Source organism: Adiantum capillus-veneris, chromosome 18 (assembly GCF_014529385.1).
Source record: "Adiantum capillus-veneris isolate H3 chromosome 18, ASM1452938v2, whole genome shotgun sequence".
NCBI lineage: Eukaryota > Viridiplantae > Streptophyta > Polypodiopsida > Polypodiales > Pteridaceae > Adiantum > Adiantum capillus-veneris.
Window position 1 is genome coordinate 132,138,546 of NC_140948.1, and position 23,365 is coordinate 132,161,910.

Consider the following 23,365-nt stretch of genomic DNA (forward strand, 5'->3'; position numbering starts at 1 on the left):
GAGACCATTCGATCTTTGCGGACCCCCACTAGCGTAATGCACTCGCTCCGAACGCGACAAAGGGCACGAATCGAGTGGAGACGGGGAAGACGACCACCGATGCACTATCCAGCGGTTCTGGAGAGCCTACCAACCTTCATGAGCTTAAGATGGTTGCACAACCAATTGAAAAGCTCACAACAATGCGGTGACGAAGTGACTGAAGAAGAGTGGGAGTACTCTCGGGGTTGCGCGACCAAGGTAAGTTTGCAATGTACGACTAGCAAGTGACTTTATTTATAAACGTTTAAACGGCCACTCATAATCTTTGTTCGTTGTAGTATAAGTCATACACAGCAGCATGGTGTAAAGGTCGAAATTTTAGGGTGGAACGAATCGACAAAAAGCGTTTTACTCAAGATTGTGGAATCATGGCAAAATTTGAACAGTCGAGTCGACGACGTTCCTCTGATGCAGATCCTGTGGTGGTGGAACTCACTTACTTCGGCACGCTGCAAGAGATTTTGAGGATCGATTACAGAGGATTTTTTGTCGACTTGTTCAACGTGCAATGGTTCAAGATAATCATGGAGGGTTGCAACGCTACTGTGCGTAGAGGAGAGTCTGGTTTTCTTGAGGTGGATTCTACTAAGAAATGGACTGACCTAAGAGACACTTTCGTACTACCCGAGCATTGTGAACAAGTAAGTATGTAAATAGTTAACATCCCCCTTTTACAAGTTATGTGCTTGAAAGCTCTCATGTAAGTTATGTGGCTCTGGCAGGTAATATTTCATCCTACAAAGTCTACATCAAACTGGTGGTACGTCATAGAGGTAGCCCCTCGTAGTGTAAGGACGTATGAAGGCTACCATGTGCCAATCACAACGACATCAATGGAGGAGATCAGAGAAGATGCTCAATCAGAAGCCGCTGCGGTGGTGCCAGACGAGCATCAAGATGCTACTACTCTATATGGGGTGCATGCAGAGGAGCTCCAAAATGAAACAGAGGATATGTGTTTAAACGGAGAGCTCTATATAGATATAGGAAGTTATGCTGAGTTATGCGAGGATGAGAGAGAGATCTCTTAAAGCCACAAATATTGTATTTGAACAATTTTTCTCCGTGTTGTAAAAGCTCTGGCTCTCTAAGTACCTTCCATGGTGTATAACGCTCTTTTCTACTCGCGCTCACATCTTTTGATTGAAAATTCTGAGTTTTCGACTTGCCTCTTCTATCACTCCATTCATTGCGTCATTGTATTTATATGCGTCATTACGTCATTGTATTTAATGGTCTTTGCGTCATTGTCTACTCTATTCATTCAATATTAAGTTTAAATATTCGTGTGTTTAATGCAGGTATGGACGATGAGGAGTTTCTTTCTTCTTTGTCACCGCAGCGGAGACAGTGGTACGTGGAGCGTCATCGCTCTGGTGCATCATCGCGTGTTCCTACTCCATCCGCATCTCCCTCTCTTTCGGAGCATTCGGCGCGCTCCGAAGCTTCGGCGTCGACGAGACGAGCTTCACACTCGTCTAGACACCGACGCTCTAGTGGTGGCGGTGGCGGTTGTTGTGGGGATTCCGCCACCGATGCCTCCACACCGCCTCGTGTTCGACGAGGCTCTTTACCCTCCCCTTCTTTGCCCGCCCCCACACCAGCCACAGCATCGCCATCTACGCCAGGTTTTGCACGGCTGACTGTTCCTAGAAGCTACACACCTCTACCTACTCCGCCAGGAGCCACCCCACTCGACACTCCTCGCTTCGGGGCCCAGATGCCGGTGGAGACACCTGACGTCCGTAGCCCCATCGACACGCCGCTAGAGACCCCTGCCGGGACACCCAGGTTCACGCGTCACCGGCCAGAGGGCTTGCCTTACTCCGTCGACATCAGCGACGGAATCATCATGGATGATGACGGCAAGAAGGTGATCTTGCGCATGCATGGTCTTTGCTCTCAGCTGTTTAGACACTACATACTAATCAAATGGAGTGAAGTACCAAGTGATTTAAAAAACAGAGTCATCAGCATACTTCATGATGAGTTTCCCGTTCCAACACGGGATCAGCACTTCAATGAAGACCTGATGAAGATTCGAATGCGCGAATACTGCAAACACAAGCGTTCCGAAGTGCAAAAAGCAATCAAGAATGGGTGGAACATGCCAGATTGGCTGGCCAAAGAAGATTGGAAGAATGCGAAGGAAGCAGCGCGCGAGAATCCCGACAAGTGGAAGCAACAAAAGGATGCAACCAGAGCGCGAGTAGAGGCAGGGAGATCGCACCACTTGGGGAGCGGTGGATGGGCATCATTTGAGGCCGATTTTGTAAGTGTTTTCACATTGCTGTTTATGCATGTTCGATAGTTTAGGGTTTATGAGTTTTTTAGTTCTAACATAATGTAATCTTTGTATGTTTTGACAGTGGTCGATGACAGGACGTGATCCCACACCGTACGAGCGCGAGTACGCAGGCAGGAAGGGCTTAAACGCCCTGATGGACATTCTCAGTTCTCGCGACGGCATGGTTAGTATTAGGGTTTACTCTTTTTTATTTTTGTATTGTTTTATAAATGTCGTTATATGTTTATACTTACTGAAAGCTGTCTTATTGTCTTTTTTTGCAGAATCCGACAGATACGCCGCTTGGACGCGATGAGACGTCTGACTAGACGACGTCAATTTAGCCGTAGCTAGATAGCATTAGTTTAGGGTTTCTCATAGCTTATGTATCATGAGACGGATTTTATACGTCTTTTTGAACCATGTATATTATTACATTTGTCACTGCAGTTCCTTTTTCCAATCAATTCTTTATGCCTATGATGTTGTACAATTGTCATTATTACATTTTCCAATCAATTCATTTTGCCTATGATGTGTACAATTGTCAATTTTGCAAACAATGCGTCTTGTGGGTGACTATTTTGGGTCTATTATCTACCTTTGCACTTTTTTTAAAAAGTGAATCAAGTACAATATGGTTGATGGGTGGCAGGGCATTCAATGCCCTGCCACCAAAAAAAAATTCTCTCGGGCATCGCTATAAGCGTCGCTATTTATGGCTCTGAAGCGTCGCTATGAGCGTCGCTATAGTCTTCTGTGTAAACGTCGCTATGAGAGTCGCTATATAGCGACGCTCATAGCGATGCCTATAGCGACGCTCTCGTAGCGGCGGTTTTAGCAACGCCGAGGGTTATAAAAACCCAGTGTATTTTTGTCGCTAACAGCGTCACAAGAGCACACAACCTCTTGTAGTGATAGAGGACCAGGATTCAGAGGTGATTTGGTGCGAGAACTGATGAAGAAGTTAGGCATCACACGCCGGCATTCCACACCATACTATCCACAATGCAATGGTATATATGGTAGAGAAGGTAAAGGGAATGATTTTCAAGATCATCACAAAGCAGGTGAACAATCACACAGGGGACTGGGATAAACATCTCATGGAAGCTCTTTGGGCCTACAGAACAACGTTCCGAACATCATTAGTTTCACCCCTTTCCATCTAGTTTATGGGAAGGAGGCAGTTCTACTCATTGAGGTACAGATAGCTAGCTTACGAGTTTTGGCTAGCCATATAAATCGTCCAATTGTAAATCTCCGAAACCACATCTTGGATCTGGAGAGACTCCAACTAGATAGGGAAGAAGCAATCAATCACTATGCAGCGCAGGTAGAACGACGCCGGCTAACTTTCAACCAAGGGCTTAAAGAAAAGGGACTGGAAAAAGGTATGTTAGTGCTGAGATACGACAACAGATTCGATACCAGAAAGTACAAGAAATTTCAACCCAGATGGGAAGGGACATTCATCATCAAGAAACTCTATGACAACGGCAGCTATAAGCTGATGGAAGCAGATGGGAGAATTCAAAAGACTAGGGTCAATGGATGGAGACCAAAAAGGTATTTTCTTAGGTTTGATCCAGAATTCATGCTAGACATTCCAAAAGAGGGAGAACCCTCTAACTCCATAGCTGAAGAAGCAGAAGAAGGGCTAGAAGCATGAATGCCTCTAGCCAAAGGGAGAGGGCTAATGATGGCCGATTTTTGAAAATCAAAGAAAAAAAGAGAAAAAAAACTTATTTTTTCTTTGCTGGAGCCTTGGCGACACGGTTGGAAGGCTCGGCACCGCCTGGTAAACCCCACGACACCTCTACGAGCATGGCACACCCCCCCTCTTCGATTGGCCGGCCTTATCACCTTAGGCCCCTGCTTGTCTATACCCCAGCGTAGCGGGCTACCCTCGGTTTCAGATACCCCTTCTCTCTTCCCCCCGTAGTGTATTCCCACCCCGGCGGGAATCGGATGAAATAACCCCCCCCTCTCTCTCTCATTTTCCCTACATACCTCTCTCTAATATCCTCTCCCTCTCATTAACCACCCCCCCCCCCCTTAGTGGCCACCCTCGGCTAGGCGCAAGCCTCAAGCACTCACCCCGACCCCTCTCCCTTTTTCCTCTCGCGCTCCCGCCGTGTCGAGCCGCATGTGAACTCCCGCTCTCCCATATTCATTCACTCACCCTCCCCCCCCCCCCCCCCCCCCCCCCCCCCCCCCCCCCCCCCCCCCCCCCCCCCCCCCCCCCCCATTACCCCCCCCCTTTGGCCCGCTAATATTCTCCCCCCTCTCTTCCCCACCCGCTCGCCTCACCCTCCCCTCGGCCTCATTACCCCCCTTGGCCCGCTATCCCCACCCTCTTTCTATCCCCCCCACACCATTGACTTCTCCCCCTCGTCTCATCCTTGAGACACCATGCAAGACAAATAATAGGACAACTGCCCCCCTCACACACCCTCCCCCCACCCACGGTGGGCACCTGCCCTATGGAGCCCTCTCTCCCCTCTCACACCCTCATCCCCTTCTCTCTCTCTCTCTCTCTCTCTCTCTCTCTCTCTCTCTCTCTCTCTCTCTCTCTCTCTCTCTCTCTCTCTCTCGTTTCAGCCCGAAGGCGCAGCACCCGCCATGGAGCCCACTCTCCCTCCACACCACACACTCACTCACCCTCACCCTCTCACACCCTCATCCTCACACTCACACACACACCTCCAATCCCCTCCCCCCTCTATCGCACTGAGTCCCGGCACCAACCCGCCCGCCATCTCTCTCGCTCTCCCTCTCGGCCTGTACAGACACCGCGCACGCCTTCTCTCTCTCTCTCTCTCTCTCTCTCTACACACACACACACACACACACACACACACACACACACACACACACACACACACACACACACACACACACACACACACACACACACACACACACACACACACACACATATCATCCCCCCCCCCACCCCAAGCACGCGTAGCTGCCGCTGGCCACCAACACAGAGAAGAAAAATAAATAAAAAAATAAAAACATATATATAATATATATAGGTAAGCCCCGCTCCCACCGCACGCTTGCGCACACATAAAAATACACACACACACGCACTCACGCATGCGCACCCATACACATATATATATATACACATCCGTCCACCTGCACATACATACAAACACACACACGCATATACGCACATAAATATAAGGAAAAACGAAGGATTACACGACTACAACAAGAACAAAAAAGAAGGAGGGGCCAAAGCACGCGCCGCCAACAACAAAAAGAGAAAATGCGTCAAAGGCATGCCCCGGCCGACCCCGAAAATAAGTACGCTCGACACCGATGCACCGGCAACACACCGTTTTCCGGCAACACGCAACCACGATGCCAATTTCAGTAATTTATAGGTTATTTTTATCATTTCTTCAGTTTTCACCCGAGTCATTGTAAAATTCCCATTTTTTTGTAAATATCCTCTCTCTAGGTGATGGTCACCAAAGGCCCACCTAGAGATTCTCATCTTTTAATAACCTCCCAAAACAAAGCAAGGGTCAACCACACCGGGCCCACCACTTGCTTTGTCTCCTCGATTAAGCTTACCCTAATCACACCGAGATTACCACAATCCAAGTAGCCAACACCTATAAATTGGCACTGAGAGGTCACTATCGAGGGGGGGCAGTCCATGAGAAGTCAGCACTTGGTAGAGTGTAGTGGGAAGAGTTGACACTATCACCATCACGGGGAGGGGGCTTGTGTGCTGGGTTTGCCTTGGGAATTGCACCATGCGAAGGGAACCACGTCCATCTCTCGACTCCAATGGTCGATGCACACACGTATACATGCTCTTGGTAGCAAGCTTCACAATTATTGAGTCGTCTTAGAAAACGCACCAAGTAGTTTGCACCACCTTCTCTCCCTCTCTCTCTATCACCACGGCATGCCATTTGTAAATACTGCAGAAATAACTCTCCCTCACACCTCCGAGGGTTTTCATCATTTGAAAATCTCTCTCTCTCTCTCTCTCTCTCTCTCTCTCTCTCTCTCTCTCTCTCTCTATCTCCGTGTGTAAGTTTGCGGTGTTCATATCATCGTGGTTTGCGTCCTAGCCGCTCAAAGCTAGGTGGTGCCCCCTGTTCGCTTTACCGTGGCAGGCTCGCGGCGCGTCATTCAGTCCCCGATGTTTTAAAGTCCGTCAGGGCTCGGGGTTCGCTTTGCTCCTGTCACCAGCTGTCCTTTGAATGTAAAGTTCAATTATGTCTTATTATCTAAGATTAAAACAGCTACACACACACACACATAAACAACGAATGCATGCATATACACATTGAGAGAGAGAGAGAGAGAGAGAGAGAGAGAGAGAGAGAGAGAGGAGAAAACAAAGAGAAAGAGAAAGAGGGGGAGAGAGAGAGAGGGAGACAGAGAGAAAAAAACCAAAGAGAGAGAGAGAGAGAGAGAGGGGGAGAACACGAAAAGAGAGAGGTAAGGGGAGAAAACAAAGAGAGAGAGAGAGAGAGAGAGAGAGAGAGAGAGAGAGAGAGAGATAAATAAAAAAAGTAGAGAAAATATGAAATGAAATGTTATATTAAGATTTAGGGTTAGGTTAGATTTAAAGTTACATTTAGAATTAGGTTAGATTAAGATCTAAGATTAAGTTATATTACATTTAACTTATATTTAAAATTTATGCTAAATTTAAAATTAGGTTAAACTTAAGAGTAGGTTAAGATTTCGTTTAGATTTAAGATTAGGTTAGATTACATTTAGGTTTAGGTAAGATTTAGGTTTATGTTGAGTTTAAGATTAGGTTAGATTTAGATTTATGTTAGATTTAAAATTAGGGCAAGATTTAAGATTAGCTAGGTTAGATTTAAGTTAGATTACATTTAGGTTTAGGATTTAAGATTGGATTAGATTTAGGTTTATGTTGAGTTTAAGATTAGATTAGATTTAGATTTAAGATTAAGACAAAATTTAAGATTAGATTAGATCTAGATTTAAGTTAAATTACATTTAGGTTTACTAGATTTAAGATTAGATTAGATTTAGGTTTATGTTCACTTTAAGATTAGATTAAATCTAGATTTATGTTAGATTTAAGATTAGATTAGATTTAGGTTAGATTTTAGGGTATGTCGATGAAGGCTTTGCCCAAAGAGCAAACACTAGTTACACAACAATATGTAAATTCCCATCGGAATCTGACACCTATTGACTCACCCCCACTAACCATGTTCAATTAGCTCAGAATCACCATATGTTCAATTAGGTTAGATTTAAGATTAGATTTTGGATTTAGTTTCTATATTAAAGTTTACCTTCGGGATTACGAAAAAAATTAGAGTTAGGCGAACGGTGATCCCTCACTTCCTCTCTACGGATGGGACCTTAAGTTGAAAAGCTTTCAATGGCAAGACACTTAGATTGGAGGCCAACATGTAATGTGCTAAGTAATCCCTCGAACAAGGATTTGCTGTGAAGAGATGTTAAGATGTTGTGAATTGCTATAGCTAGAGAAGAGGCAAAGGGGTTTTGTCCACTACATGCACTATCATCTAGACATGAGTGTGTAGATTTCTCGTACCCACAATATAGGCATTGACAATTAAAGACGAGATTATAACCCGGTGGTTCTGATCTCCGTGCACCTCTAGAACAAGGTGTGTGGGGATCGGACATGACTAGAAAATGTGAGGTAGTTTACAATGCGAACAAAGAGAGAGAGAGAGAGAGAGAGAGAGAGAGAGAGAGAGAGAGAGAGAGAGAGAGAGAGAGAGAGAGAGAGAGAGAGAGAGAGAGATAAAAGATGGAGGATGCCAATAGAAGATAAATTTATGTGCAGGTTATAAGGTTTTTACATTCATTATGAGTAGTGATGAGGATGTGGGGCCATCCAACCGAAACACCTATCTCTCAACAAGGATCTTATGTCCTTGTAATCAATGCAAACATGCTGTGCGATGGAGAAGGCATGTTTCTTTGCAGCACGTTTGCAAATTTGGTGAGTTTGATCCATCTATTATAGATCGAGTGTTGCCAATTATAACTCGTCGGACTCTGATGCTGGCCAACATGCAACAATCTTGCAACCCAATAGACGTGTTTGCAGGCGCTTTGGTCAAGCAGCATACGTGAGGCCACAAGATGTAGCCTCTGACAAGGATCTTACGTGAGTCCACAAGATGTAGCCTCTGAAACACCTATCTCTCAACAAGGATCTTATGTCCTTGTAATCAATGCAAGCATGTTGTACGACGGACAAGACGCATTTCTTTACAACACGCTCGCGAATTTGGCGAGTTTGATACATCTATTATAGATCGAGTTGTTGCCAATTATAACTTGTCGGACTGTGACACTGGCCAACAGGCAGCAATCTTGCAACCCAATAGACATGTTGGCAGGCAATTTGGACAAGCAGCATGCGTGAGGCCATAAGATGTAGCCTCTGACAGCTCGGAGGATGATCATGCAGACCACATTCCCAACAAGGCAATGTTTGAGCCCGAGATCGATGAAATGATCGAGACGATCATGGATTCAAAAAGGCTTATCTATGATGATATGAAAAGTGAAGCCGATACGCCATTGTATGATGGAGCATGTGTGTCTAGATTGAAGGCACTCCTGGTTTGTCTCAACATGTAGGCAAAGTTTGGATTGAGTGACAGTACAAGCATCACTGCGCTTTTCAGATGATCTATTACAATGTGTTTACTTCAATAGAAAACACTAGATGTATAATGATCTGATAGATTACTTACACAAGTGTACCGTATTTTTTTGCTGTGTAGGTTGCTCAAAGAGCACATACTGCCAGCTAATAATGTGATGCCAGATTCGAGAGAGGAAGCAAGAAATATCTTGAAAAACGTGGGGATGGATTACAATTCGATTCACGCTTGTCCTAACGACTGGACATTCTTTTTAGAGGGGAATACATAGACATGGAGAAGTGTTCGAAATGTGATTCCGAGAGATATCGAGTAGATCTCCATGGAACAAAAAATCCACAAAAGGTTTTTCAACATTTTCCTCTGCTTTCTCACATCAAGCATTTCTTTGAATGTAAGTCCATGGCTGCCCTAGCATCATGGCACGAGGAGAATAGATCTTTGGATGGTGTGCTATGGATTCCTGCAGATTGCATAGCCTGGAAACATATAGATGATACATGGCCGGATTTTGCTAGGGAAGCTCGAAATTTGTGCATAGGCCTGGCTATGGATGATATAAATCCATTTGGTCAGAGATCAACATCATAGGGCCCATTGTCATCGTCAACTACAACATTCCCCGTGGTTGACTACCAAGAAGGGACACCTATTTCTCAGCTTGATTGTACCAGGGCGGTATAAAGTGAAGAATATGGATGTGTATCTTTGTGCAATATTGGAAGAGCTACAACAATTGTGGATTGGCATAGAAGTGGTGGATATCAGCCGACACAGAGGTCGACGGAATGCTTTGATCAAAGGCATTCTAATGCGGACCATGCATGACTATCCTGGACTAACAGAATGCTCAGGTGATTTACACTCAAACTCAAACACTATAAATCTTGGTTTTTCTCAAGTTTATCTATTGTCATGTGTATACATGCAGGGCTTCAAACAAGCGGATATAGAGCATATGTCACATGTGGACCTAGACTTAATGCACGTCGGATGTCCTCATTGAAGAAGCAAATCTACAAAGTTCATCAAGCATATCTTCCAGAGAATCATAAGTTACGCAATGGATTTTTGGTAAGAGAGACACCGAGGATGTCTACACAAGCATGGTTAGAGCAGAAGGAGATGTGTGAAGACGGTTTGCCCCCAGGGATGAAGAGACTCTCTCTATGGTACGAGTTACCATATTGGCCCAGACTCATGATCAATCACTTGCTCGATCCAATGCACATATTCAAGAATGTGGGTAATCTGTTGTGGGACCATTTGATCGGCAAGAAAGATACTTTGGGAGCCAAGGTTGACCTTAGAAATGTGGATCATATGGAGCAATATTGGCCGCAGACAGTACCTAATGGATCGATAAAACTTCCTAAAGCACCATGGATTTTGACAGGAGCCCAAGAACGCAAAGTAAAAGAGACCATTCGATCTGTGTGGACCACCACTGGCGTAATGCACTCGCTCCGAACGTGTTTCACTAAAGAAGGGAAGCTTACTCATAAAATGTGTCAGGTATGTTTGAAGGGGAGTATATCATAGTGAGAATTGTGTAACAAATTTGTGTGTGGACTTTAATATCATTGATAGATATGTTTTGCAGTTTATTTTACCGGTGGCCATTGAGAGATGCTTGTCTCCTGACGACCGTAACACAATCTACAAACTTACGAAGTTGGTGCAATGGATCTCACAAAAGGAGATCAATGTAGACTCCATACCATTCTCTAAACTAAACGCTGTGCAGGTTGTGTGCATGTTTGAGAAACACTTTCTTACTACCATGCTAACCATTCAGGTGCATCTTCTTGTTCAGATAGTTGATGAGGTGGGAATAGCTGGCATAGTACATTCCAGATGGATGTTCTTTTTAGAAAGTATCATGAAAACGCTCAAGGGATATGTGCGTTAGAAGGCACGTCTGGAGGGTAGCATGGCAGAAGGTTGGTTGGTATCAGAGTCCCTAGTTTACATTGGAGAGTGGCCAAACGGATTTGATAAAGCCCGGGACACGCTATGGCGAACCATAGGATGATGAGCGCATATCTGGGATTGTGATGTGAAATCTCGGTGTTGAGAAGAAGATGACGAAAGATCTAGAGGCTAAAATCAATCGATTTTGCATGCTTCACAATTAGTGATGCAAAAGTGGATTTCCCAATACGAGGATGCAAAGCAAGAGCGACAAAGGGCACAAATCAAGTGGAGACAGGGAAGACGACCACCGATGCATTATCCGGCGGGTCTAGAGAGCCTACCAACATTCATGAGCTTAAGATGGTTGCACAACCAATTGAAAAGCGCACAACAGTGCGGTGAAGAAATAACTGAGGAGGAGTGGGAGTACTCTTGGGGTTGCACGACCAAGGTAAGTTTGCAATGTACAACTAGAGACTTTCTATATGTTTGAACGGCCACTCATAATCTTTGTTGGTTGTAGTATAGTCATACATAGCAGCATGGTGTAAAGGTCAACATTTTAGGGTGGAACGGATCGACAAAAAGCGTTTTACTCAAGATTGTGGAATCATGACAAAATTTGAACAGTCTGGTCGACGATGGTCCTCTGATGCAGATTTTGTGGTGGCGGAACTCACTTAGTTCAGCACGCTACAAGAGATTTTGAGGATCGATTATAGAGGATTTTTTGTCGACTTGTTCAATGTGCAATGGTTCAAGATAAACATGGAGGGTCGCAACGCTATTGTGCACAGAAGAGAGTCTGGTTTTCTTGAGGTGGATTCAACAAAAAATGGACCGACCTAAGAGACACTTTCGTACTACCCGAGCATTGTGAACAAGTAAGTCTGTAAATAGTTAACATCCAATTTTAGAAGTTATGTGCTTGGAAGCTCTCATGTAAGTTATGTGGCTTTGGCAGGTGATATTTTATCCTACAAAGTCTGCATCAAACTGATGGTACGTCATAGAGGTAGTCCCTCGTAGTGTACGAACGTATAAGGGCTACCATGTGCCAATCATAGCGGTGGTACAACCAAATTGTGTCGATCTATGGAAGTGCAGGAAGTCGAGGCAAAGGAGTTTGCAGGCAGATGGCAAGGACCTTGAGCAGATATTTGAGGGATCCTGGAGCTAGGTACACCGAGTTGGAGCACTCGCTAGTCCAAGGTGCAGGTGTTTTTTTGCTATCACAGGTGGCAGGAGCATATGCTTATATCACAAGGTTGGGAACGAGGCAAGGGATGCTGGATGCAGGTGCCATGAAGTTTATGCTATGGGATTTTGATCGAGAAGTCTGCAAGAGACTCTACTTGCCAGAATATGTATGTTAAATGTGGAGTTTAGAAAGGTCAAAAATGTTTTTCCAACTCAACTGGTCGAAGAGCTTGAAGGTACCAAGGATCGAAGGATTTATATCCAAAGCGAGGCTGGCTATGTATGCAGAATGTGTACTCCTATTTGGCAAGCTCGAGCTCCTTGGGTAATTGCGAGTTGATGGCTTGCAAGTCTCCACCTCGTACCTATGTCAAGGAGTGGAATCTTAATTCGATCGACGGTCGAAGTGGTTGTAGTCTGTCTTCGCAAGATCTCGATATCTGAGAAGTTATTTTATGAAGCGGGTTCCATCTATTTATGGCCAGGAGGCCATTTGCACATAGGCCTATGTGGTAGCATATGAGGCAAGGAGGCCATTGGCACATAGGCCTATGTGGTAGCATATGAGGCAAGGAGTTCGGACCTGCTCCAGTCGATGGAGTGTGAAAGAGCACCAAAGGAAGGTTTTTTTAAAGCTTGCTGAAAATATATATGAAAAAGAAGAAAAAAAACAAGCCGACTATTGGGCTGCATGGGGTGGCGACGCCATGTGGGAGGTAGAGGCCGGATCGATTGCAGAAGAAGCGTGGCCACTTGGAGCCTGCATGCGGGGAGCACGAGCCAACGAGGGGGAGAGAAGGGCCACTTGGGGGTGCAGATTTGCATGGAGAGGAGAACCAGCCAGGGGGGCGACATGAAAAAGCGGGTTCGGGCCAGTTTTGCAAGGGAGGGAGCGACCAATAGCGACCTCGCTATTGGTGCATCTGACAAGGGAACGGGCTGGGCCAGTGGTGGCGGGCCTGAGCATTGGATGGCAGGGTGGCCGAGCTACTGATCAGGAGAAGGCTGTAGGGCAGCGCTACAAAGGTGGGAGGCGTTACAGAGAAGGGGAAAGCCACGGGGTGGCTGCAAAACTTATCAAGAATCGCCAAGTAGCCTTGTAATAGCATGTATATCCAATTTTCATTGCCAAAATACCATGCTATGAATTGTTTGAGAAGGGGAAATTTTTCCATACTAGAATGTTGGCATCTTTTTTCTTAGTCTCTCATCAAATCTCAACCCTTTTGGACCTATACATTATCATAGATCACTAGATAATCCATTTTCAAATTTTGTCATCCTCTTATGGAATTCTAAACCAATTTTACATGCTGCAAGTCACCTAATACTTCATGTACAACATCCGGGACATGTGGATACAGGTCTAATGTGTCAATTTTCCTTTTTTACAAGTCATTGCATTCCCTATGCCTATAAATATGATGTGCACTGTAATGTTAAATTTTAAGGTTGAAACATGCACTATTTCTTGAACCTTGGATTTTTGGAGTCTAACATTTTAGGACCATATGTGATCAAAGTAATATTCATACTTACTAAACTCTTATTTTTATGGAGTTATATATGTGAGCCTTTATTGAGGAAATTGGGACTGATGGCTTCCAAATTGTAACTAAACTACCTAAGGCACTTAGTTTACCATGTTGATGAACTGTATTGGCTAGAGAACTAGACTTTGACCACTGGCAAGAGGAAAGATAGAGTACTCAAAATGAGAGAGCACTCACTTCATCCTGGCAACTTTGTTTATGCACTTGCAGCTAGAAGACTAGCTTTTCGTGATTGACAACTTACTAGAGGTTGACACTTGAGAGTCAAGAGTTGTGAATAGGTTTTCCAAGGGATTGACAACCTCTCGTAGCTTTTATGCACTAGGCGGTTCAACTACGTCCCATGATTGAAATTTTATGTATATGTGGCTCTCGCTTTCCTACCATGGATATGGTGAAACTTGGAAGTCTACCCACATCCATCCCTCCAATATGCATTGTCTCCACCTCTATAACCCTATCTGTGGGCAAAAGGCACGTCCTTTCTTTCTATTGGTTTCTCTATCACAAGAAGATTTTGAAATTTTCTCATGCAGGAAAATGGAATCTTTCTCATTGTTTGCATGTAATGTTTAACATCATGAGCTTTTGCTTGAGAGACACCATAGACCTAGCTAGGTGCAATTGGGGGCAAGGACCACTATCCCACCCACCGGCCTGGTGATCTCGATCCTACCCCCAACCACACCTAGCTAACTATGTGGTGCCTCCCTCAGAAAAGTTCGTGATGTTGTCCAAAAGTTCATGTATTGTGTCTAATCATATTGCCTAGTCCATTGTTGTGTGTATGTGTTGGGAGTCTTGTAGTTTCTTGTTGATGTTCCATTTGAGAGGGAACAAGTCCAAGCATGGACTTGTACCCTAACAGCCTTAGGAAAACGGCCTCAATTAGATCCATGGGTTGTCCTATTCTCCATCCATTGTTGAGATGAAGGAAAGAGCTAAGAAAGAGGAGGTCAATGTAGGTTTGTAAAGTGCAAGACTATCCTTGGCTTAATTTATATCAATCTGTTGAGGTTCAAGGGGAGTGCCACAAGGGTCAAAAGATTCAAGAAGGGGCCAAGAATTGGGGAGGATAATCTTTCAAGAGCCTATAGGAGGCTAGAAGAGAGAGAAGGATAGGTTGAGGATGGAGTAAGGAGGTAGCTAGAGTCTAGATGGACTTTAGGATATGTATTAATTAAATGTTTCTAAGTTTGCCAATGTTGGCATCTTCATCTACAAAGAGTTTCACCCCCCTCAAAAATTTGTTGTAGTAGCCTTGAAACTAGTTGATTGCATGTTTTTGCCCTTAAGATGAGGGGATGCATGCATACGCATGTGCGTGCGCACGCACACACAGCACGCACACATAGAGAGAGAGAGAGAGAGAGAGAGAGAGAGAGAGAGAGAGAGAGAGAGAGAGAGAGAGAGAGAGAGAGAGAGAGAGAGAGAGAGAGAGAGAGAGAGAGAGAGAGAGAGAGAGAGAGAGAGAGAGAGAGATGCATTGCTTTCAATTCATAGACTATAGGAACGTTCTAAGCAACATCATTCCTACACAATGTATTCTATTGGGAGGTTTTTGGTGCTAGAAGTTTCATCACTTACAAGCATAGATTGATAATGGTTTGGAACTTGTAGGCAAGAAGCTATCTGTCACTTGCAAGCAGATATCTCAGACCGCCACATATTTATGTTATTTGATTTGATCGCATATTAAATTTCTTTAACACTTTCTCAAATCTTCTCTCAAGGTAAAAGGTGATCAATTCTAGCCTATGATGTTTGAAATGTGTAGGCTATCATCCCAACAATACATCTAAAATGGTGGTCATTATTAGAGTTTGCATACAACCTCGCTTGGGTGCCCAACATTCCAACAAAGATCTATACTCATGAGAGAGTGCCAAGCACCTCAACAACAAGAGATGCAACCCTTTCTGGTGCTCCAATCAAATTTTTCCATTGATCTTTGCTTTGATGCTTAGAGTCTTGGAACTACGTACTCTCATCCATGATTCCTTCATGAGGGTTTGACTATATGTTCGTTTTGTTAAAGCTTTTATCCTTTTCAAGTTTGGGAGTCTTTTAATGCCTTTCACCGGCCATGTGCCTCTTACGGTGGATGCCATGGTCAAATGTTGTAACCTAGCTTGTTATCTAATATGTACTTTATTTAAAAGGGGCAACAATGCATGGCCCTTTTGTAGTTGATATATACACTTTTATGCCTATGTTGATATGCACATCTCGTTTTATGTTTGGCCAGTAAACCCCTAACCACGTAAGTCTTCTCAAGGTTTGGTCTATCGAAAAATGGATCTTCACTATCATTATATAAGCTTGATTTAGGTAGCTAGATTATTGCTCAGGGCTAATGCACAAAAGTAGAATCCCGTCTCTGTTTTCTTGGTATAGTCTTCTTGCTAACAGCTGATACATAGCTGATTGATCGATTAGCCGTGGTGTCATTGGAAGTGGAATTTTTGAATCTACTTGTGCTATGGTCATCAAAGTGACTAGATCCTCTGACCATCTTGGTATCATCTCCACGGAGAACATCATCAACTTCCCTACTCTAGCTCCCTATCACTTTTGAGATCTCTCTCTCTCTCTCTCTCTCTCTCTCTCTAAACTATGCACTATGTAAGTAATTTTCTAACAGAAGTGTGCTTGCTCATAGCTACCAAAGGATTACAATGAAATAGAGATCTACTTTACATGGTGCTAATGCAGTGGAATGCAAGGCTAATCAAGGGTCACACATTTTCAATGTTTGCAAAGGCTCCTTGGCCAAGTGCCAGTTCTTGCAAAGTGTGTGTGGTTAGTGTGTTTTTCCCATGAATGACAATGGAATAGAGATCTACTTTACATGGTGCCAATGTAGTGGAATGCAAGGCTTATCAAGGGTCACAAATTTTCAATGTTGGCAAAGGATCCTTGGCTAAGTGCCAGCTCTTGCAAAGTGTGTGTGATTAGTGTATTTTTCCCATGAATGACTTATTTGAGCTTTTTTTCTTTTGAAATTGGAACAATTCTTTATTAATCATCTCTTCTTTTAGAAAAATCCATATATTCAAAAACATTGGAGGCCACAAGTATGGATTGGCTTAAAAACAACAATTTTCAAATACCTGCTCTTGGAAGAGGTAAAGTGTTGAATGCTCATATTGCAATCAAATTCAGTTATGGACTTAAAAGGATCGCATTGTATTTAGCTTTTGATATTGTACATCTTTGTGTTCATGTTTGATTTTTAGAGGTGTAAGGAAAAAGCCGATAACATTGAATTTCATGGGCATTATGTCTGCAATATTTGAATGCTCAAGCCTTGGGGAGATTTAATCAATCACTTAGTGATTGTTGTAGACCAAGAACCAACCAAACCAAGATGGACATTCAAGTGTGGAATCAAATAAAAGGCAAGACGAAGGGGCCAGAAACGTGAGCAATAGAAAACAAAAGGGAGGAATTCTTCATCATGGTGGTGGAAGAGAGGCCTGAGAGCTTATCTATGTTTCCCACGTATGCCTTATAGTGTCCATCTCTTTACTTGCTCTGCTCTTTGTCATTGTCTTGTACTTTATGTTGTCCTTTTTTGAAATTCTAAAGTTTCTCCCATTTCCTAGGCTCCACAAAAACTCATGTCAAGGCTCATGTAAGAGCTAGAAACTCTTGTAGTTGACACATTCCTACACATACCCAAATGTCAACAGTGGCCAGTGAAAGGTTGGTCACAGGGCACCATAAAACAAAGGAAAGCTCTAAATAAAGGAGGTCTAAACCTAAAATGTGGACATGACAATGTGGTTGCTAATAGTACAATCAACCTTTATAGAAACTAGGAAAAGAATAGGGCTTATGAGGGTCACCTTTTTATTGGGCAATTGAAGGAATTACTTAAAACTTAATTAATCTTTGACCAAAGGTTAGAATGGTGAGGTGTGTTAAAACTAGTTTTAGGACATATGTATAACGTTTCTTAGGCCAAGTTAGTGGTGGCCCTTAGGAAATATGCCCAAAAGTGTCTTGGATTAGGTTAGTGGCTTGGGTCACTAAAATAGACTATGGAAAATTAGGCTAATTTGACCATAGCTTTTGCATACAATATGAAATACTCATGGAAGTAGGGGATACTAGCTAGGAAATAATGAAAAACTTGCCTCTAAGTGGAAGAGGAAAAGGGAAGGTTGATTAGTGGAAGGGGAAAGGGAAGGGTTGAAAGAAAAATAAAAGAGAAGGGACCAGTTTGGAAACTCTAGTTTTCATTATTATCCATCATATCCACCTCCCCTTGCACCTTCATTCCTCCTTTGCTCCCTTACCATCCGCTACTCAAGCGCTCCTCAAAACCTGCAGCTTTTGGTGAGTCCCTCCTTGCTACTGTGGGTAGGTCATCATATGCACCCTATATTGTGATCCTCCAACTACTACGTGCAAGCTCACAAGGCTACTATGGTGAGGTGTTTGCCAAGTCTATTGTGGTTGTTCACAGGTTGCCAGGAGCACCTTCGACCGGGATAATGCGGCTGCCGATGTCCCTCACATCCACCCTTACCTAGGTAGAAACCTTAGTTACAATTTCTAAGTGAAAGAATCTTGCTATAAACCAATGAATATCTTTACATCGATGCCACCAGTAGGGGTACCAGTGAAAAAGTGATAAGAGTCATATTTGACTTCAAATAACCCAAAAGAAGCAATTTTTCAAAAAGCAGAAGTTTATGCATTAAAGTTACAATTTATTGTTGAGCTTAAATGAGTATCATTTATTCATTAGAGTTGCAATTCATTGCTCAGCTTAAATGAGTATCAAATGCCATCAAAGACATTCTAGAAGCTTCACATGTGTATTGCAAAAGTGTGTATATGTGCCTTAAGAGCATCCCTCAGTCTCTCCTTTAAAACTAGAAGGTTACCATGCATGTAGGAAAGGAGATAAAGAACCATGAGCATGCTTCTCATAGCTTAGTTCAACCGCCATATTACATTTTCTTATGGTGCTAAGGAACCTTATTTGTCATTAGATTGTTTTACATTATTTATGTTTCATTTGTCATATTAGTGACCCATATGTTACACTGGGAATCAAACTGCTTAAATCATTTTCAATGCCATTTTTTAGCAACAGCATAAAGTTTCCATTGATTATCGAAAAGATGAAACATGAGAAAAAACTTTTAGTGTACATAAGAAATGTTTTGTTTTCTCTCGAGCCACCTAAGGATCTCTCGATTGACACCGTGGGGGAGAGAATTAATTCCAGCAGAATAAAAGTAGCTTCTTGTCTACAAGTCTGTATGAATTATGTCACATGTTTCTAATTTATGAAAATGAAATTTAATGACTTCGGGGGAGTTTTAAAATTGTTGTGTGGAATCGGGAATGCGCTCGTTGTTGTTGTGTATAGCTTACCCAACTACCCCCTCATGCTGCTTGCTCTCCAGCCCCTTCACGGTGCCATGTCCTCCACAATAGCAGACACAGATAGAGGCTCATGCTCCACCCTAGAGGAACTTTCAAGAAGCCCACCATCTGACTTGCTCTCTCGCCAACATAGCAAGCCAGCCTCGCAGCAAAGGTGGAGCACCTCCAGGCAACCTCCGTCATCTGCAAGATTAATTATCGGCACCTGACCTAGCAGAGGGAGGTGCGTGATGTCCTCTAGGCCCGCCTTTTAGCAGAGATGGGCAAGATCATCGACATTCAGCTTCTTACGTGCGACTACTATCATATAGAGTTTGAGACTTTTGAGATGGCGTCCAAGGTCATTGCGACGAGCCCCCTGGCCATCCAGGTATCTAGAGCTCATTTTCAACAGTGGCGCCATATGCATGGATTTGATCGGACTACGGATACTCTCGTCAAGGAAGCATCTCAGTCTGCTTCCCAGGCCTGAGGAGAGAGTACCTCCCTCTCCTTTCCAAGATTGGCTCAGAGATTGGGAAGGTATTGGAGACACCTTGTACGACAGCTTCAGTAGCTGCCAAGATAGCTGTCATACTATATTGTACGCGTTGGAAAGGGGGAAGGGGGAACAAACCTAGCACACTCCAAGCTTGCCTCTCTATAGCCCAGGGTTAAACCCGCACCCCTAACCACACAGAATCACATACACATGCACACTTTCTGCAAACTTTCACTGCACAACTCGCCTTCGGGCATTCTCAGTTGTACACATTCACACATAAACACCTCAACATAACCGGCTTGATAGTACACCATCACACATAACCATACTTACACCAAATAAGTAAACACACAATCCCTGGGAGGTAACACACACCTCGATCACACACAGAATAGCTCACTCAATCATTCTCTCCCTCCCTTTCTGCACACACACATACACAAAACCCGCAGCCAATGCTTCCACGAGCATGGGGCATGGGGCACGAGATGAGATAGACGGGGTGATTGATCGCAAATTCAACACGGAAAATAATCCCACCGAACTGCGAACTCACTTATCCATAGCACAAAAAAAACACTCCTCATACAATGACGGCGGATTTCGGCTTTGCAATGCTCGGCCAGCCCTCTCTCATGGCAACATCTAGACTTCGGCATTCTGCCTCCTCTTGGTTGCTTACTCTCGTACCTTGTTTACTGCATGCTGCAGCTCATCCTTCATCAAACATGGCTTCGACTTCCTTTAGTTGACCACCCGTATGCAGGCCTCCTTGTGCGATCCGTTACCTTCTCATGCAGCTTCTCATCTCAGCCGCCCTCGGCTTCTTCTCGTTGTTCGACCCTCTCTGGCATGCACGGCGAAAACCTTCACGTGGCACCATTTTTTCTTCAAGCCTTCAACACCCCCCACTACAGCAGCTCTCGAACCTGCTCACAGCCAGCCTTCTCTCACTTGCGGGCTCCACATGCAGCCCCGTCACCTGCTCAGAGTCTCTTTATTGGCGGCCCTCAAGTGGCCCTCCTCCCTTGTTTTACCGCGTCCACACCTTAGACCTCTCCCATAGGCCCTCAAGTCCGCACTCGTCTGCAGCTCTTTCCTCTGCAACCCGCCACCTCTAGCGGCCATTCTGCAGCACTCAGCTCTCCCAAAAGATTATGCCGACCTACCTTTGGCCCCTTTGCAGCGCTCTCGGGAGCCTCCCCCCACTCGGTTGCCAACCCTTCACCTCCTAGCAGCCTTGCAGCCTTGCACAATGTGTATCCCTGCACAACCTTCTTAGACTCTCCAAGGGTAGTGCCCTCTACTTCTCTTTTAAAGGCCATGCTTCGTGGCAACCCACTTGTCTCTACAGGTTCCGGCAACCTTCAAACTTCCTTCCCCCTATGCAGTCGCCCATCTGTTTCTACATACCCCAACGTTGGCAATCATTTTTTTCTTTTCCCGTCCCTGGCGGCTCGTCACAAACCCTGAAGTCGGCTCCTGCTTAGCCTCTCCAAGGCAGCCAATGCCCCTCTCTTTAATCACAAGGCGCCCTTCTCCTGCATACCTTGGCAGCTCCCTGTTTCTCATGCATGTCCCTGGACCACTCTCCTTCCCGCGACCATCTCTCAACTCTCCTTTACTTGCGCTGGCCGCCACCTCACGCAGCCCCTCCCTTGCATCTCTTCTCTATCCCCTGTAGAGCCCGCCGATCTTGGCCTTCCCCGAACCTCTATGCCACTGGTCAATTGTGTTGCCATGCAACCAGACAGGTGATGCTCCTTTCCCCTCGCATCTGTGTCGTTAGCACCACCTTTTTTTTTGGCATGGAACCGATTTTCATATCTCAGGTTAAGCTCAGCTTATTTTTTAGGAAAAAACTCCTATTGGGTCCCCTTTCCCACGCCCATGCAATACCAACTTTGAGCTCGCCTTGAAAAACTCTTAACTTTACTTCCTTTCACACCTTCAACTGTCGGATCCAAAATCCAGCGTCGATCTTTGATAATTAGTCCACTATATGGTCACATAGTAGGCTCCTCTGCAATAGCTCTCGATCATCGAAGAACAAAAAAAAAACCCTGCCTTGGTTGATCTAGACCATCTATTTTGAAGCCACGATCGTCAATCATAATGCCCGATCAAGAGTTAATAGGCATTGGTCTTCAAACACCTAGAGAGCCTTGAACTCACCGAACATGAGCAAGCATTCTGCATACATACTGGTACTATTGGATGGAGATATTCATCAACCTTTAGTATCCTTAAGAACTCCAGTCAGCAAAGCTTTGAACCACATCTGACCTATATCCAGTACCCCGTGTCTCGTTCCCAATCTTGTGATATCAATATTTGCTTCTGTCATCTGTGATAGGAAAAAGCAATTGCAGTTCCGACTAGAGGGTGCTCCATCCCTATCTACCTGTTTCCTAGCTGCACCAAATACCTGCACAACGTTCCCGTCATTTGCTTGAAGACTACCATGCCTGGATTTATTGCACTTCCATAGATCGACCATCCTCAGTTGTACCATCATTGCCCAGCCCCTCGTTGAGCATTCATGCTCAACCATAGCATTATTTAGAGAATATATCATTGCACAAGAAGAAACTGATAGATACTATGTACAAGAGCTAGATAAATAGCAGTAGATAGATAGAGGGAGATTCACTATTTGCCGTTGCACCCGCTTGGGTCAAATGGAAAGCCATAGGCTCTCCCAAGCTTAGTGTAAACTCCACCTAGATAAAACATATGGCATTGATCATCACCATCCGTCTGTAAAACTGATACAAACCACTTCAGTGTTGCACTTGTAAACCTGTAAGCCATCCATGTATGTAGCTCTTGACAGCATAACCCTTCAGAAAACTATACACATGAACCTTCTTCACACATAAAACAAGCATGTACACCTTGCAAACCTTTTACATCATCTGTTTCCCAACCATCGGCTAGAGAACTCGCCATAGCATGATTGTCTTCAAACAAGATAACATGTAGCAATCGGCATAGAGGCGCTTGCATAGATACCTCCAGCAGCACATCCATCAACAACATAGCACCAACCCGTGGCAACTGATCCTCCAAAGCAAACACCGGCATACCTTCACCTGTAGTCCCTTCAAACAGCACCGGAAAAGGCGGAAAGCCTTAAATACCTTGTATTCTCGCCATAGCTTTAGCAACCAAAACCTGCGACTCGTCATCTACATCGACCACAGGATCATCGAACGAACCCCCAGTCTGCTTCATCGAAGCACTCTTCTTCAGTCAACATGGCCTTACCATCACAAGGTAAGAGAGAGGGTTTCCCAACTCCCTGGTCCGTACAAAATGTCTCTTCACCTGCAATCTGATGCTCTTTGACCACCTTATCGACATGCATAACATCATATGTCTCATACCTTGAGAGACTCCGTTTCTCATGTGATGCATGTCCGTATCAAAGGCACTACTATAGCTCAAATACACCTCGTCTTTCTCCACAAAACTCACCGGCTTTGGCACTTCAGCTATCTTCTCCACTGCTTGCTTTTCGGAAGTCACTTGGTCAAGCACATCAAGCGGTACTCGATAGACTCCTCTCTGCAGCTATTGAGGCCTTATAGGCCCACACGGTATCGTCTCTACTCTGTCATCACGCCTATCCGCTGCTACCACATGTGCATCAACAAAGGGTCGGATTACCCTAGCAATTGGCCTTGGCACCAATGGACTCGCCAGAACCTGCTTTGCATGTTGCTTCTTTAAAACCTTCTTCGTCCTGCTCTGCGCATAAGCTACTGCCTCCTCGTACGTGCATGGTCCATCTATCTTGACTTTA

At 44.4% G+C, this 23,365-nt stretch overlaps 1 pseudogene; it reads right to left on the minus strand.

The window, feature by feature from the left end:
* Positions 1-20,094: 20,094 nt before the first annotated feature.
* On the minus strand, positions 20,095-23,077 carry LOC147436441 (uncharacterized; annotated as a pseudogene).
* Positions 23,078-23,365: the final 288 nt, after the last annotated feature.